Source organism: Tenrec ecaudatus, chromosome 15 (genome assembly GCF_050624435.1).
Source record: "Tenrec ecaudatus isolate mTenEca1 chromosome 15, mTenEca1.hap1, whole genome shotgun sequence".
Lineage (NCBI taxonomy): Eukaryota > Metazoa > Chordata > Mammalia > Afrosoricida > Tenrecidae > Tenrec > Tenrec ecaudatus.
Genome location: NC_134544.1, coordinates 56,953,607 through 56,966,676, shown reverse-complemented (window position 1 = coordinate 56,966,676; position 13,070 = coordinate 56,953,607). Strand labels below are relative to the sequence as shown.

Sequence of the window (13,070 nt, the reverse complement as noted above, 5' to 3'; positions counted from 1 at the left end):
AGGTCGCAGTCTGTCCCCACAGCTGTCAAACAGGGTAATCAGACCTGCGCCCTGCTCTCTCACTGGGTGGTGGCTGGGATCAAATGGGGAAAGCCACCATTACTAGGTGGGGGTCGCCCACAGAACTCAGCTTCAGCCCCCTCTCCAGGCACGCCTGGTCGACCTAATCAACAGGAAGCTCTCCGGCAGGGACAGTCTCCCAGCCTTGGCTGGAGGCCTGGCGCGAACGTTTTTGGAAGGCGAACAGGATGGAGAGGACGGTGTGAGTAACGCCCTCCTGGCTCCCGCATTAGCGCTGGGATTTCTCAGTCCACGACAAAGGGGGCGGAAGCATGGCAATGAGAAACAAACAACCGATCCCCGACCCTCAACCCTGCCTCCCGCACGCAACCCAGCAACACGCCGAAGCCCTCCAAACTAGGGATCGGGGCAACCTAAGCACTAGAGAAGGGCAGACGGGGCTGAGTTGGCGCCCATTCCATCTCCCGAGGTAGCCGCGGCAGCCGGCCCGAGGGTCCGTGGGCGTGCGCGTAGGGAGGGGGCGCTGGGGCCTGCTCTTCGGGGTACAGAAGCACCTCCTCCTCACGCCCCCTCAGCCTGCTCCGCCTCGGGAATCAGCCCCGGACCCCGCCGCCATGTTGGGTCGGGATAAGTGACTGGGATTCGCCGTCGACGGGAGCCCCGGAGGGCGCGGGGCGCGCGCCGGCGCCGGAAGGAGGGGCGCCCAGCCCGGCCGCGGGCGCGAGTTCCGGTGAGCCGGCCGGGCCGCGCCGCGCGCAGGTAGCCGCAGGCTCCGCCCCGCCCCGCCAAGGAGAGTGGGGCGGAGCTTGGAGCAAGGGGGCGGGCCCGGGACCGAGGGGCGGAGCCTAGACCGAGGGGGCGGAGCCGGGAGCAAGCGAGGGAGGGCGGGCCGGCGGAGAGCCGAGAGGAGGTGGAGGGCGAGGCCGAGGGGTGGGGAGCCGGGGAATCCCCTCCTCCAGAAGTAACGAGTCCGGCTCCGGCTCCGGCTCGGCCGTCGTCGCTGCCGCCTGGCGCCCCGGGACCTGGAGGTGGAGGGAGAGGGCCCGCGGGCCTGGTTGCCTGCAGCCCGCTGCCCGCTCCCCTCCGCCGGAGCCGCAGCTGCAGCAGCGGCGCCTGCGAGCGCGGCTCCAGAGCAGGTAAGGACCCGGCGGCTCCCGCGGCTCCGCGAGCGGGGCTGGCCGACCCCGGCCCGGACAGCGCTAGGCCCCGGCGTCCACTCGCGGCCGCCGCCGCCGCCGCCGCTCCCCGCCCCGCGGACTTCGAGTCGGGAAGTTGGGGAAAAACTTCTCCCCTCCCCCGGCCCGGCTCAGCCCGGCGCTCCGCCCGCCTCCCCGGCGGGCGTGTCTCCTTCCCGGCGCTACCTGCTGGCCCCCGGCGCCGTCTCCACCCTGGTCAGCCCTTCCCGGTGCCGCCCGGGTCCCCTGTACAAGTCCGCCCAGCTTTGGGACACCTCCTGCCGCCCCCACTTTCAGGTCGGGTCGCCCAGCCAGGTAGGGCAGATCGGAGCTCTTTTTTGCTCCCCCGACCCAGGTGGAGAAACGAGGTAAGCGGCGACCCCTTTCCGTTCCCAAGGTCGGGGACCTGGGTGCTGGCTGGCACCGGGGGCGACTGCTGGGAGGGGAGACGAGGGTGTGCAGGGCGATTGGGTGAGCCTCCGCTTCTCTTAGTTTGATTGAAAGCCGCAACATGTTAAAGTTTTCCTTTGTTTTGGGCTTGGGGTGGGGGAGGAAATACACCATTCAGGATTCACTTTTACCGTATTGTGCCCCTCGGCCTCCCTTTTGGTTCGCGTCTCTGAGCACACATCTTCCCGAAAATGTGTTGTAAAGTGTGCTTTTCATTTTTACTTGCTCCCAGCTTTTGCTTCATTGGGCACGAGGCAGAGTCGTTTAAAGACGCTCTTCGAAAATCTAGTCTGATATAGAGGATTGCTTTCTAGCTGGATTTTGTAGTGAATGGGACATAGCGTAGTGCGGATTTGATTTCTTGCATGCATAATTAATTGATTCTGGCACGGAGTAACCTACCCACTCACTGACATCCAGTCAATTGCCACTCAAAGCGACCCATGGAATAATTTACGGCCCAGTAATTTACAAATTATGAAAGTAAATGAGAAGTTAAGCCTCCGGTAGAACCACCACGTCATTTCATGTACATGCCATTTATTTTGTCTGTGGATTCTAGTGGTGTGCGCGTTCCCATCTATAATTACAGCACATCTGTGCATTGTAACTTCAGGATCGCAGTGCCAAAGATACTTTGATAATTCTGAGTGTTTTATTCGCCCTATTAAATGCCAATAGTTAAATTATGCATTAGGAACAAATATTACTAAATGTGCACGTGTGATCATAGAGATTGAAGGTGAAGTAAACGATGAATCTAATGTCTAAAGTCGCACGATATTTGGCACACAGGGCAGTAGGTATTTTGAATGGACAGGTAATGGAGAAGTGTCTTTGCATTAAAAGCCAAAGATCTTATACTTATCACTTGATTGTCATATACTGTACTGTAAGGAAGTTGTACTCATTTCACCAAACTGCGCATGTGTAACACATTTGTGAGACTCCTGCCATAGTTGACGTTTAAGAAAATCAATTTTTATTGTATTTTAATTTGGGAATATCAACCATACATTAATGGAGATTTTAAAATGCTGGCTGACAATTCAAAAGGTCCTACATTTTGAAGAAGGAAAAACTTGCCTTTAATCTGAATCTAAATACAAGACATTTCATATCTTTTTTTCCAAGATAAAAGAAAAATGAGATCTTAAAATATGTACTCCACGGTTACCGCCATACTGTCGTTATAGCTTTAATTTTGCAGTATGTTTTTGCTGACTTCATAAACCACAAAATTGACTCCAAAAGTGTAATTATAGCTCTGACTGTCTTACTGGGATAGGTGGAATTTGTCTTAACGGCTGAAGCATATTAACAGCAGGGTTGAAGGTTTTTGGTTTTTTTAATTCAGGAAACTCACCAGCTGAAATATCAGTGCCCGTGCTAATAGCGTTCATGATATGTTGTGTTAAAAGAATAAGTATGCTAAAAGAGTAACAATCGCCATTACACCTGAATTACTAGCAATCCGTGATGTCAGACCTATTTGGACAGAATTCCAATTTGAATCTTTTTAGGAAGTAGAGAATTCATTAAGATAGTTAATTTTTCTTTTCAAATATATTTAATTTTCAGTCTCAAGTCTGTTCAGTGTGGACATCATTCATTAGTTCCGTTAGTGTTATATTAACAAAGAAGCCTAATATCACATTTTTACAGCGCAATACTAATCCGTGCTGCTTAGAAATGCAAACTTGATAAAACTTAAAAAAAAACTTGCAAGGAAGTGATGTCTGTAAAGTAAAGGAAAATATGGGAGGCGGAAGGAGGTGGTGATTGGGACAAACATATGTAACCGTTTTCTGAAACGGGGGCAAAGTTCTCTTAACCTGGTGGCAGTTGAAAGGGTGTTGGCCTCAGTGTTAATTCAGTGGTTCTCAATCTTCCTAATCTGAGACCCTTTAATACAGTTCCTCATGTTGTGCTGCCCCCCCAACCATAACATTATTTTCATTGCTACTTCATAACTGTAATTTTGCTACTGTTATGAATTGGGGGACCCCTGTGAAATGGTCGTTTGATCCCCAATCCCATTGCAACCCACAGGTTGAGAACCGCTGGTGTAATTCATTAAGGCACATGTTTATTTGCTTCTCTGTATCTGTTTTACTTTTCATACCTTTTTTTTTAAGAACCCTATATGCAATATGCTATTTAAAGTGGTTGGTTTAAGGATTTACTGTTTGGTGAGTGCCTGAGCTGCCCTTTCCAAACAAGATTAGATTTATCAAAGCATATAAGCCTGTACCTACAACCACCCTGCAAATGTTCCGGGAGTCACTTCCCAGCATACAACTGAAGGGTTTTGGGGGATATATGGAATCATCATTACATTCACATTTTGTGGGAAGATCCCAGAGGTGACATTCAAATACTAAATCCCCTTCAGCTTTTGCTGTGATACCTGACAATTAGTAAGTGACGGAATGTTTTTTGAACTAATGGATACTGTTCTGTTATCAAGTATAAACTATATCCTACTTTTCAGAAGATTGTGTAACATGATGCTTGAAACAGAAGACTGATGTCAAGGTAGTCAGTCCACTAATCCACTTCCCATTTTGTACAACAGCAGTGTTATTTTGTACATCAGTCATTTCAGCCTTTGTTTTGATGTTCTTAAGGATGGTATGAAATTCCCAGCATAGAAGTTTTCATTGCTGTAAACTTGCGGGAGACGTGTTGTTGGGTGCCTGGCGAAAGGACACAGTGTTTCAAACAGAAAGCAAATGACAATCTGGGGTTGCAGTTTCGAAAAATGCTGAGCATCATTTGTTGTGCTGCTTCTCTGGCTTTGTATGAAAGGATTGCCGGTTTCACGGTTGATTTTGATGTTGTTTTGTTTTGCATGGTTGCAATGCAGTCTTGAAAAAGGTCTCATCCGTGCCAAACCCTTCTGTCACAGGAACTTTCAGTCATGTTATAAAGTGCTGTTTCCGACACTGGCTTTTTTCTGTGGCTGTTTCCAGGAAGTTTTTGTAAGATCTTGCATTGTTCGGATTTAGGTCATCTTCTGTCCACACTTAGGCAGGTTTATGATATAGATGCAAGTTCCTCTGATGAGTACAACTGCTTTCTGTCAAGAAAGGAATAGGTTCCTGTTACAGTCTTGCAGTATTGTATTGGTGGTTGTGGAGCAGCTTGTGTATGGTTGTGGTAGGGTACGTATTATCTCCTTTTCTCCTCTCAGCTGCTCCCGTGCCACAATTAGGCTGGGTATTGCTCAGCTGCAGCTGCTGGGTGATTATGAGCCACCAGCTCCTGTCTCAGCTCAGAGGCAGATTTAGCAAAAGGCGCTACAGTTAACAGCAGAGGGTGAAAGAAAATAGCTGGTGCTGCTGCCAGCATCATTTGAACATGTCTCTCCGCCATGCAGCAGCCCTCCCCTTGTGTTGGAGCCGGTGAACTGGACGGCGGCAGATCCTGGGCTGGATTGGGATTTACCTGGTGCTCTTAACATCTTCAAGCCCACTCCAAGAAAGAGAGAGTTTATGTTGCAGGGTAAGGATCATCGACTGATGACTTAGTTACTGTTCAACTGGATCCTGAGACTCCACTCCTGTTATTTCCTCACCGGATCCAGCAGTTTCCCTGGTTCCCAGTGTACGATAAAACTACAAGCCCACAGTTTCCCAGAAGCCTATCATTGTGCTGCTTCAGGATTTCTCAGAAATGCCACTGCTGGGTGCTGCTGCTTGAGGGGTGTGGAGAGCTGGTGTGCCCGCTCTTTGAACTCCCTACCTTTCTCCCATGAAGTGGAAGGCCGGCCTCCAAGAGGGACCATTTTAGAACCAGCTGCACATTGCGTACCCCATCGTGGGATCCCTAGGCTGTTTTCATCTTGTTCTCGCTTTGTTCCTGGGATATGAGATTAACAGACAATATCAGCTATATGTGGCAAGCTCCAGAATAGAAGATGCCATCGGCACACCTTGCTGCCTGTGAAGTGCCGCTCAGGGCATGCACTTGCCAAGCAAAGAGCAGCAGCGCTGCCCCCGTCATTTACCACTACGTCTGGGAAAATTCCTTTTGCTCGCCCTGGCTGGGTGGTCCAGAGTATGACTGATTTGGGATGGGGACTCAATAGTTGGGAAGTGCAGCGTTCAAATTCCCCTAACCAGAAGGAAGGGAAAGAGGTACAGGACGCTTGTGCGTCTGCATAGTAACAAGTACCCATTGCCAGTTGGCCCAAGCGTAGTGAGAGTCTGCGTGCTTCAGCAAAACCTGTACTCAATGTATCACGCTTGCATTGTAACTTTCTTTCCTTGACTGCCTGCTCTACTTGACCTAGTGCCTGCTGTGACAAAGAGCTGCTTTGGATTCATCCTTGAGAACAGCTCCCAGCATGATAAATGCTTAATACATTGTGAGTTATATGCAGGAGGGTGGTTTTGTGTATATCTAGATAACTTTCTAACTACAGATTTATTTTTTGCGCCTTCCCACCCCCCAGCCCTACCTCCTGGCCCCTCAGGTCAGCCACCTCCATACTTTTTTTTTTTGCATACACACAGTTTTTGATACTATCAAATTTTCGCAAGACTCGTAAAGTGTTAATAGATTACAGTTAAAATACATGCTTTAGATTTTTATCCTTAAGTTTTCTAGAAAATAGTTTTATAAAACAATCACTTCTATTAAAAATGTGTATTTAAAGTTCATTTTTTAGCATTAACTGAAAACTGTAGTTGAAGTTAAACTCATTGTTAGTAAGATTTATCATAAAATATTTTCTGCTATTTTATTGGCTATAGAAAACCTAAATTATGACACCCCTGCCCCTCCCGGAGGGACCAAGATTTTTTGAAAAAAGCACAAGTGACAGTATTAGAATATGACTGTGTTCATATCCTCTTAGGATGAAAGAGAAAATCCTGATTGCTTCGGTATAATGTGTGTAAAGTGATGTGTAGTAGTAGGCTGCGTCTGCTGAGTTACTGTTAGTGGGTGGCCGGGCATTGTCAGGAGCTTCAAGAAGACAAAAACTGACCACTGAAACTTAGAGATTGTCTGGTTTTCAGCCTTCCAAGCAACATATGGACTCTAGGAGCCCTGGTGGCTTAGTGGTTACATGTTGGCTGCTAACTGCGAGGTCAGCAGTTTGAAACCACCAAGCACTCGGAGAAGAAAAATGAGCTTTTCTATTCCCATGAAGAGTTACCATCTTGGAAATCCAAAAGGAGAATGACCCTGTCCTATGGAGTCACTACGAATCATGGTTGACTCGCTAACAGTAAGTTTGGTTTTCTGGTTGGAGGTTTTGTTCAGAGTGATTAATGAAGCCAGGCACGTCTCTAGTTTTGTAGTGTAGCTTCCCACTTCTTAGCATTAAGTCGCAACTGAGGGGGGGATGAAGTGCTGATGGTTTTTCCTCCTAATACTTATTGTTCCATAGCAAGTTAATTGATTTCTAGCATTTGTTCTGCCCGATACTGTGCTAGTTTTGATGTTACAAAGGAAGGGCAGCATGATTGCTGCCATCTAGGAATTCACAGTTGGGTAGAATTGGCTGTGTTTCTAACTAGCCCAAACCCCACACCCACAGCCACAAAAACACCCCAAGCCCAATGCAGTTGAGTTGATGGTGGCTCAACTCCAAAACAGTAAATCTTTCTGAGGGCACACTGCCTTATCCTTCTCCAGAGAAGCAGCGGGTAGCTTTGAACTGCTTGCCTTGTTGTTAGTAGCCCAAGGCCTAACCTAAATTTTGTAGATTGCTACGCCTTTTAGTTAATGACCCATTATAATACTTACCTGGGTTTTGAAGGCATTAAGTATATGATGCCGTTAAAGCTTTAGTAAATCCTTTAGCGCTATATAGATTTAGCCTCGAGTAAATCAATTCACATTTTTAGGCAAGTCCGTCTGCTTCCTTAGGCAAGAAGGCTTGATTTAATGTTTTTCAAGACATTAGTTCATTTCTAATGTTTGTGACTTAAATACCCAGCCCCACAATGTTTATCTAGAAATTGGTGGGGATAATAACTGGTTAAATTTTTGGTGAAGCCCCTGGACCCAAATCCCACACCTAACCCCTCTCCTTCATCCCCACATCCTGTTGGCCACTCTTAACTGGAGCTCAGTGGGTGTTTTTTGTTGTTTTTGTTATGTTTTGTTTTAGTGAGTAGAACTTCAGTCAGAAAAGCAGGAATTCACAGTAAATGTCAAGTAGAAGAGGGTCATGAGCCTCTTAGGATTTTCAGAATGACTGTCACTGCGAAGAAATACTGGATGACAGCATAGATGATTCTCAGAGATAAATCCACAGTCGTGGAATCTGAAACTTGAGGACGAGACGAAGTCACAGTTAGGAATCCGCCACCCCGGCAAGCTGCAGTAGTAGGTGACAGAACACGTAGCAGGCTTTCTTCTCCCTCCCTAATTTCTCTCACAAGCCGATGCTCCTTAGGTTAGAAAAGGCAGAACGGAAGAAAGCAAGAGTGCCCCGGCTTACATGATTTCAGGCCTCTAGGTCCAGAATAATTCTGTCTCAAGGTTCTGGCAGATATTTCTGCTATCCCCAGGGTTCTGTTAGTTTTTGAGAAATTATAGAAACAGATAACTCAGAAGAAGGAAGCATTATTAAATAAATGATGCCTTAAAGCAGCAGTTCTCAACCTGTGGGTCACGACCTCTTTGGGGATGAACGACCCTTTCACAGGGGTCGCCCGATTCATAGAGGTAGCAAAATTACAGTTAGGAAGTAGCAACGACACTAATTTTATGGGTGGAGGGGGTCACCACAACATGAGGAACTGTATTAAAGGTTTGTCTGTGGCATTAGGAAGGTTGAGAACCACTGCCTTAAAGGGAGAATTTAAGTAAACGCAAACACTAAAAGTGGTCTTTGATTCCTGAAAAAATTCTAGGATACTTTGTAAAGCAGCTATTTCGCTACCATTTAGAAGCAGTTGGACGATGTAAAGAGGTGATGTTAGCAGCTGGGCACACTTGACTGACCATCATTGAAGCACTGTCTTCTGGCTTTGAGTCGGTGCTGAATCCAGATCCTCTGTCTATCGGGGACACTGCTTCCTGTGTTGAGAGTGCTCGGACCTGATAAGCTTAGTTTATTTTTTCGCTTGTTTTATTTTCCCCTTTCCACAATTCTTCCGATGTCCTGATGACATAAGGAACCTTGGCGGCGGCCCTGTAGGTTAGGCGTTGAGCAGTTCAAACCCAGCAGCAGCTCTGCAGGAGAAAGATGAGGCTGGCTGCTCCCATAGAGATTTACAGTGTTGAAAACCTGGTAGAAAGTTGCAATGAGTGAGTTGGAATTGACTTGATGGCAGTAGATTTGGTGTTTTGGTGTTTAATGACATGATACCCACTGCCAGTGAGTCGATTCCGACTCCTAGTGACTCTATAGGACAGAGCAGAACTCTAGCTCAGTTTCTTTCAGAGACTATAAATCTTCACGGGAGCAAACCGCTTCATCTTTCTCCCATGGGTTTGAACTGCCAACATAATGTTATCCAAAAACCCACTGTCATGGAGTTGATTCCAACTCATAGTGACCCTGGATAGGGTGTCCAAGCTTGTAAATTTTTATGGACAAAGAGCCTCATCTTTATCTCTTGGAGTGACTGATGGGTTTGAACTGTGGACCTTATGTTTAGCTGTCCAACACTAACCCTACAAGAACCCCCAGGGATCCTTCACATTCAATAGTCAACCTACTATATTACCAGGGCTCCAGTAGCACAATCTTCCAAAACTTACTGCCATTGAGACAATTATGACTCACTGAAACTCTATGTAGTGTTTTTAAGACTGTAAAATATCATGGGAATAAAAAAATCTCATCTTTCTCCCAGAGAGCAGCTGGTGGGTTTGAACTACTAACCTTGTGGTTCATAGCCCACCGCTCACCCCACAGTGTTGCCAGGGCTCCTTAATGATATGATAGGCATTGCTTTATCTTTTTGGTGGTATTCAGAGCCAGGGATCTTAATAGGTTTAAAGCTGTTTTGTATAATTTTAGGTTTTCATCATTCTTTTTTGCTCCACACAGCCTAATAGTTGCACCAGTTTGGCTGTTCTTATGCATTTGCTTTTCCATATGAACTGAATTGTGATTTTTTAAGTTGGTAATAGTATTTAGATTTAGGAAGAATAGACTCTTTATAATAATGAACCTTACCATCCACAAATTCTTTATTCTATTATTTATACATTGGAGTGCTAACTACAGGGTCAGCAGATGAAACTCATCAGCTACTCCCAGGGAGTCTGCCCCGGCAGGATCATAGAGCCTCAGAAAACCCTGTCGCAGAATTCTACTCTGCCCGATGGAGTCACTATGAGTAAGAATTGACTTGGTGGTAGTGGGTTTGGGTTTGAATCCTATATCTCCCACAGTGTTCCTTTTTCTTTTCAGTTCACTGAATAGTGTGTGTGTGTGTGTGTGTGTGTGTGTGTGTGTGTGTGTTGATTTGGGTGAAAGCAAATTGGTTTTCCCTGCAACAGTTAGTGCACATTTTGTATTGCGGCCCTTGATTAGAATCCCACAGTATCTACCACTGCTTTTCCTGCTGTTTTCTGTGTTTACAGCTTTCGTTGGTCCTCCTCTCCTGTCACTTCCTGCCTTCTGTGCTTTATTGCTGGCCCCATGCTGTCCTTTTGATCTCATAGGTTGATTGTTTTAAGGAGTACATTCTTCTCTGGTTTGTTGGTTCCCTTTGTAGGCCTGTTTTCATGAGTTAGTTTAGTTCCAGGCTTGAAGAGTGTCTAAGGGCCCTTGTCTCAGGGATTCTACCAGTCTCTCTCAGACCATTAAGCCTGGCCTTTTAAAAATATTTTGAGTTTGTTTCTTCCTTTTCTCTTCCGTTCTACCTAGAATTTCCTATCGTAATCCCTTTCAGAATGGTCCATAGGAGTAGCTGGGCACCATCTAGTTCTTCTGATCATAGGGTTGTGGAGGCTGGGTTCATGTGGTCCATCTATTAGCCCTTTGCACTAATTATTTCCATACGTCTTTGATTTTTTTTTTTTAAAGGATCCCTGGTAGTGCTGTGGAATAATTCATTGGGCTGCTGGCAGCAAGGCTGGTGGTTCAAATGCACCGGCTCCTCTGCAATAGGAAGATGAGTGTCTCTGCTCCCATAAAGATTTATAGTCTCCATGAGTAGGAATGGGTTCCCTGGCAATGGTGGAAGAGCCAAAGTTGACTAAAGGCAGTGGGTATTCGTGGGTTGATTTTCTTCCCTCTTTGCTCTGGACAGAGGACACTACTGTGAATGGCTGTTCAGTCCCAAGAGTTTAAGACCCGGTCACTACTCCCTAAAGTAGGACGTAGACCATAGTCTTGGTGGGCTCTGTTAGGTCAGTTGAACTTTCTGTCCCTGAGAGTAGGGTCCTGAGTCCCCCGGCCCAGCAATGTTTTTCTTAATATGGACTCTGAGCACTTTTTGCTTAAGCTTATTCATAGGTATCGCTTTGTGTGTGGTTAAAAAAACCAAAAAACGACTTGTTACTTAAAAACAATTAGAGTTTCCAGACTAGAAAAAGAACTCTTAGAGAAAGATTTACCAATGGACATATCTGATCAGAGCACACGGGAGCAGATGAAGGGGCAGGAGGAGAGAGTGGAACACAGCCTGGCCCACCAGGCCATGATGATGATGTTCCTGAGTAGAGCAGCCAGTCCACAGAGAGAACAACATGGCTGGCCCTACTATGAGACATGATGCCCCTCAGTGACTAAGGGCGATACAGGGGACTGCACCGGAGACACAGTGTGGGAATTGCACCTGACCTGATCCCACCACACCGAGGCAAATCACTGGGGGAGTGCAGTGGAACAGCAAGGGAATGGAGTGGCAAGGTCCCCAGGGAATGCTGAAAGTGGACTTTGGGGCCAGGGTGTGGTGCCCCAACAGACTGGACTGGAAAACGCTCCTAAGGGCCAGCAAATGATCCTTGAATGAACTACAAAAAAAAAAAAAAAAAAGATTTACCAACTTTCCCTCCTCCCCCCCCCCCACTGTGCAGCCCACTTCAGTGCCTGAAGCCCGTGGGGTAAAGCCAGGCAATGGTTCGGGGTTACAATTTGCATTGGCATGGGACACTATGAGCGGCCCAGGGGATTGAACCTGCCATAAATCCAAACCCATGCAGAGATTTACCAACTTTTAAACACTGTGTCACACTTGTGTTATCATTTCTGTTTGTGAATAAGACATTGTGTTATACACAAAACACTTGTTTTGAATTCAGGGGTCTGGCAGAAGACACGGTTACTTGTTGGGCTCCTAACCTCAAGTCAGGTGCTGGAACCCCCTCCCCCACCCCCCAGCTGCTCCAGGAGAGAAAGAGGAGGCTGTTTAAGCTTCCATAACAATTTACACCCTTGGGAATATGTACTTTGATTTCTTGTTTGCTTCCTCCATGAGCATTGATTTAGATCCAAGCAAGACAAAATCCTTGACAATTTCAACCTTTTCTCCATTTATTTTGATCAAGTTGTAAGGATTTTTATCTTCTTTACATTGAGTTGTAATCCATATTGAAGGCTGTAATTCTCCCCCCCCCAATCTTTTTCTTTTTTAAAATCACTTTTTTGGGAGCTCTTAAAGATATTATAATAGTCCAAAATTCAATTAAATCAAGCATAATTGCTACGACTATCAGTCTCAAAACATTTTGTTTCTTCTTGATCTCTTCGATATTAGCTCCCCTTTATCCTTTCCCATCTCTACCCTACCCCCTAGGAACCCGTATATATTATTATTGTTTATATATATTATTTATTTATTTGCCATATCTTACACCAGTCAATGTAATAGTTCACCTGCAATTCTGTTATTCGTCCCCCTCGAGTGGGGTTATTCAGTCATTGTTGCTATCAGCTCTGCCCCTTTCCCCCACTTCCCTTCGGAATCATTACTCCTGTTACTGTTTCTGAAGGGTTATCTATCTTGGCTTTCATGCATCGAACGATCTTAAATATACAAATGAACATATGCAGGTCTAACAAATTTTTATGAGGTAAAACAAAAGCCATAAAAGTAAAGGGAGGAAATATTAAAGAACTAGAGGATATTTATGTGTTTCATCAGTGCTATACTGTACCCTGGATATGTAATCCCTTCCATGTGGCCCTTCTGCGATGGACTGTCCAATTATTTTACAGGTGGGTTTGGGGTCTCCACTTTGTCCACACTTCTTCACATCAATTTGATTGCTTGTGTTTGAACTTTGATACCAATTCCCATTGACACATCATGATCCTACAGGCTAGTGTGCTTCTTTCATGTGGGCTTTTACTATATCTTTTAATAGCCGAGCACCATCAGCTTTCTTCACCACATTGACTTATGCACCCATTTTGGCTTCAGCGATCATGCTGGGGAGGTGAATATCATACAGTGCAAAATTATTAGAACAAACCGTTCTTGTACTGAGGTAAGATTTAAG

At 45.9% G+C, this 13,070-nt stretch overlaps 1 protein-coding gene and 1 non-coding gene across 4 annotated transcripts in view; one reads left to right on the top strand and one right to left on the bottom strand.

The window, feature by feature from the left end:
- Window positions 1-761: 761 nt before the first annotated feature.
- The window catches only part of YES1 (YES proto-oncogene 1, Src family tyrosine kinase), a 73,801-nt gene continuing 61,492 nt past the window's right edge, over window positions 762-13,070 (top strand). Inside the window, exon 1 of one of the 3 annotated variants that reach the window (XM_075533274.1) lies at window positions 762-780. The gene's annotated coding sequence lies outside the window, so the exon portion shown is untranslated. Of the gene's footprint in view, window positions 781-927; window positions 1,158-1,427; window positions 1,565-13,070 lie in introns of those variants that run through there. The other 2 variants (XM_075533272.1, XM_075533273.1) reach the window with 2 other exon arrangements.
- On the bottom strand, window positions 11,636-11,769 carry LOC142428415 (small nucleolar RNA SNORA42/SNORA80 family). Its single transcript, XR_012780320.1, has one exon. It is a non-coding gene; the product is annotated as a small nucleolar RNA SNORA42/SNORA80 family (small nucleolar RNA).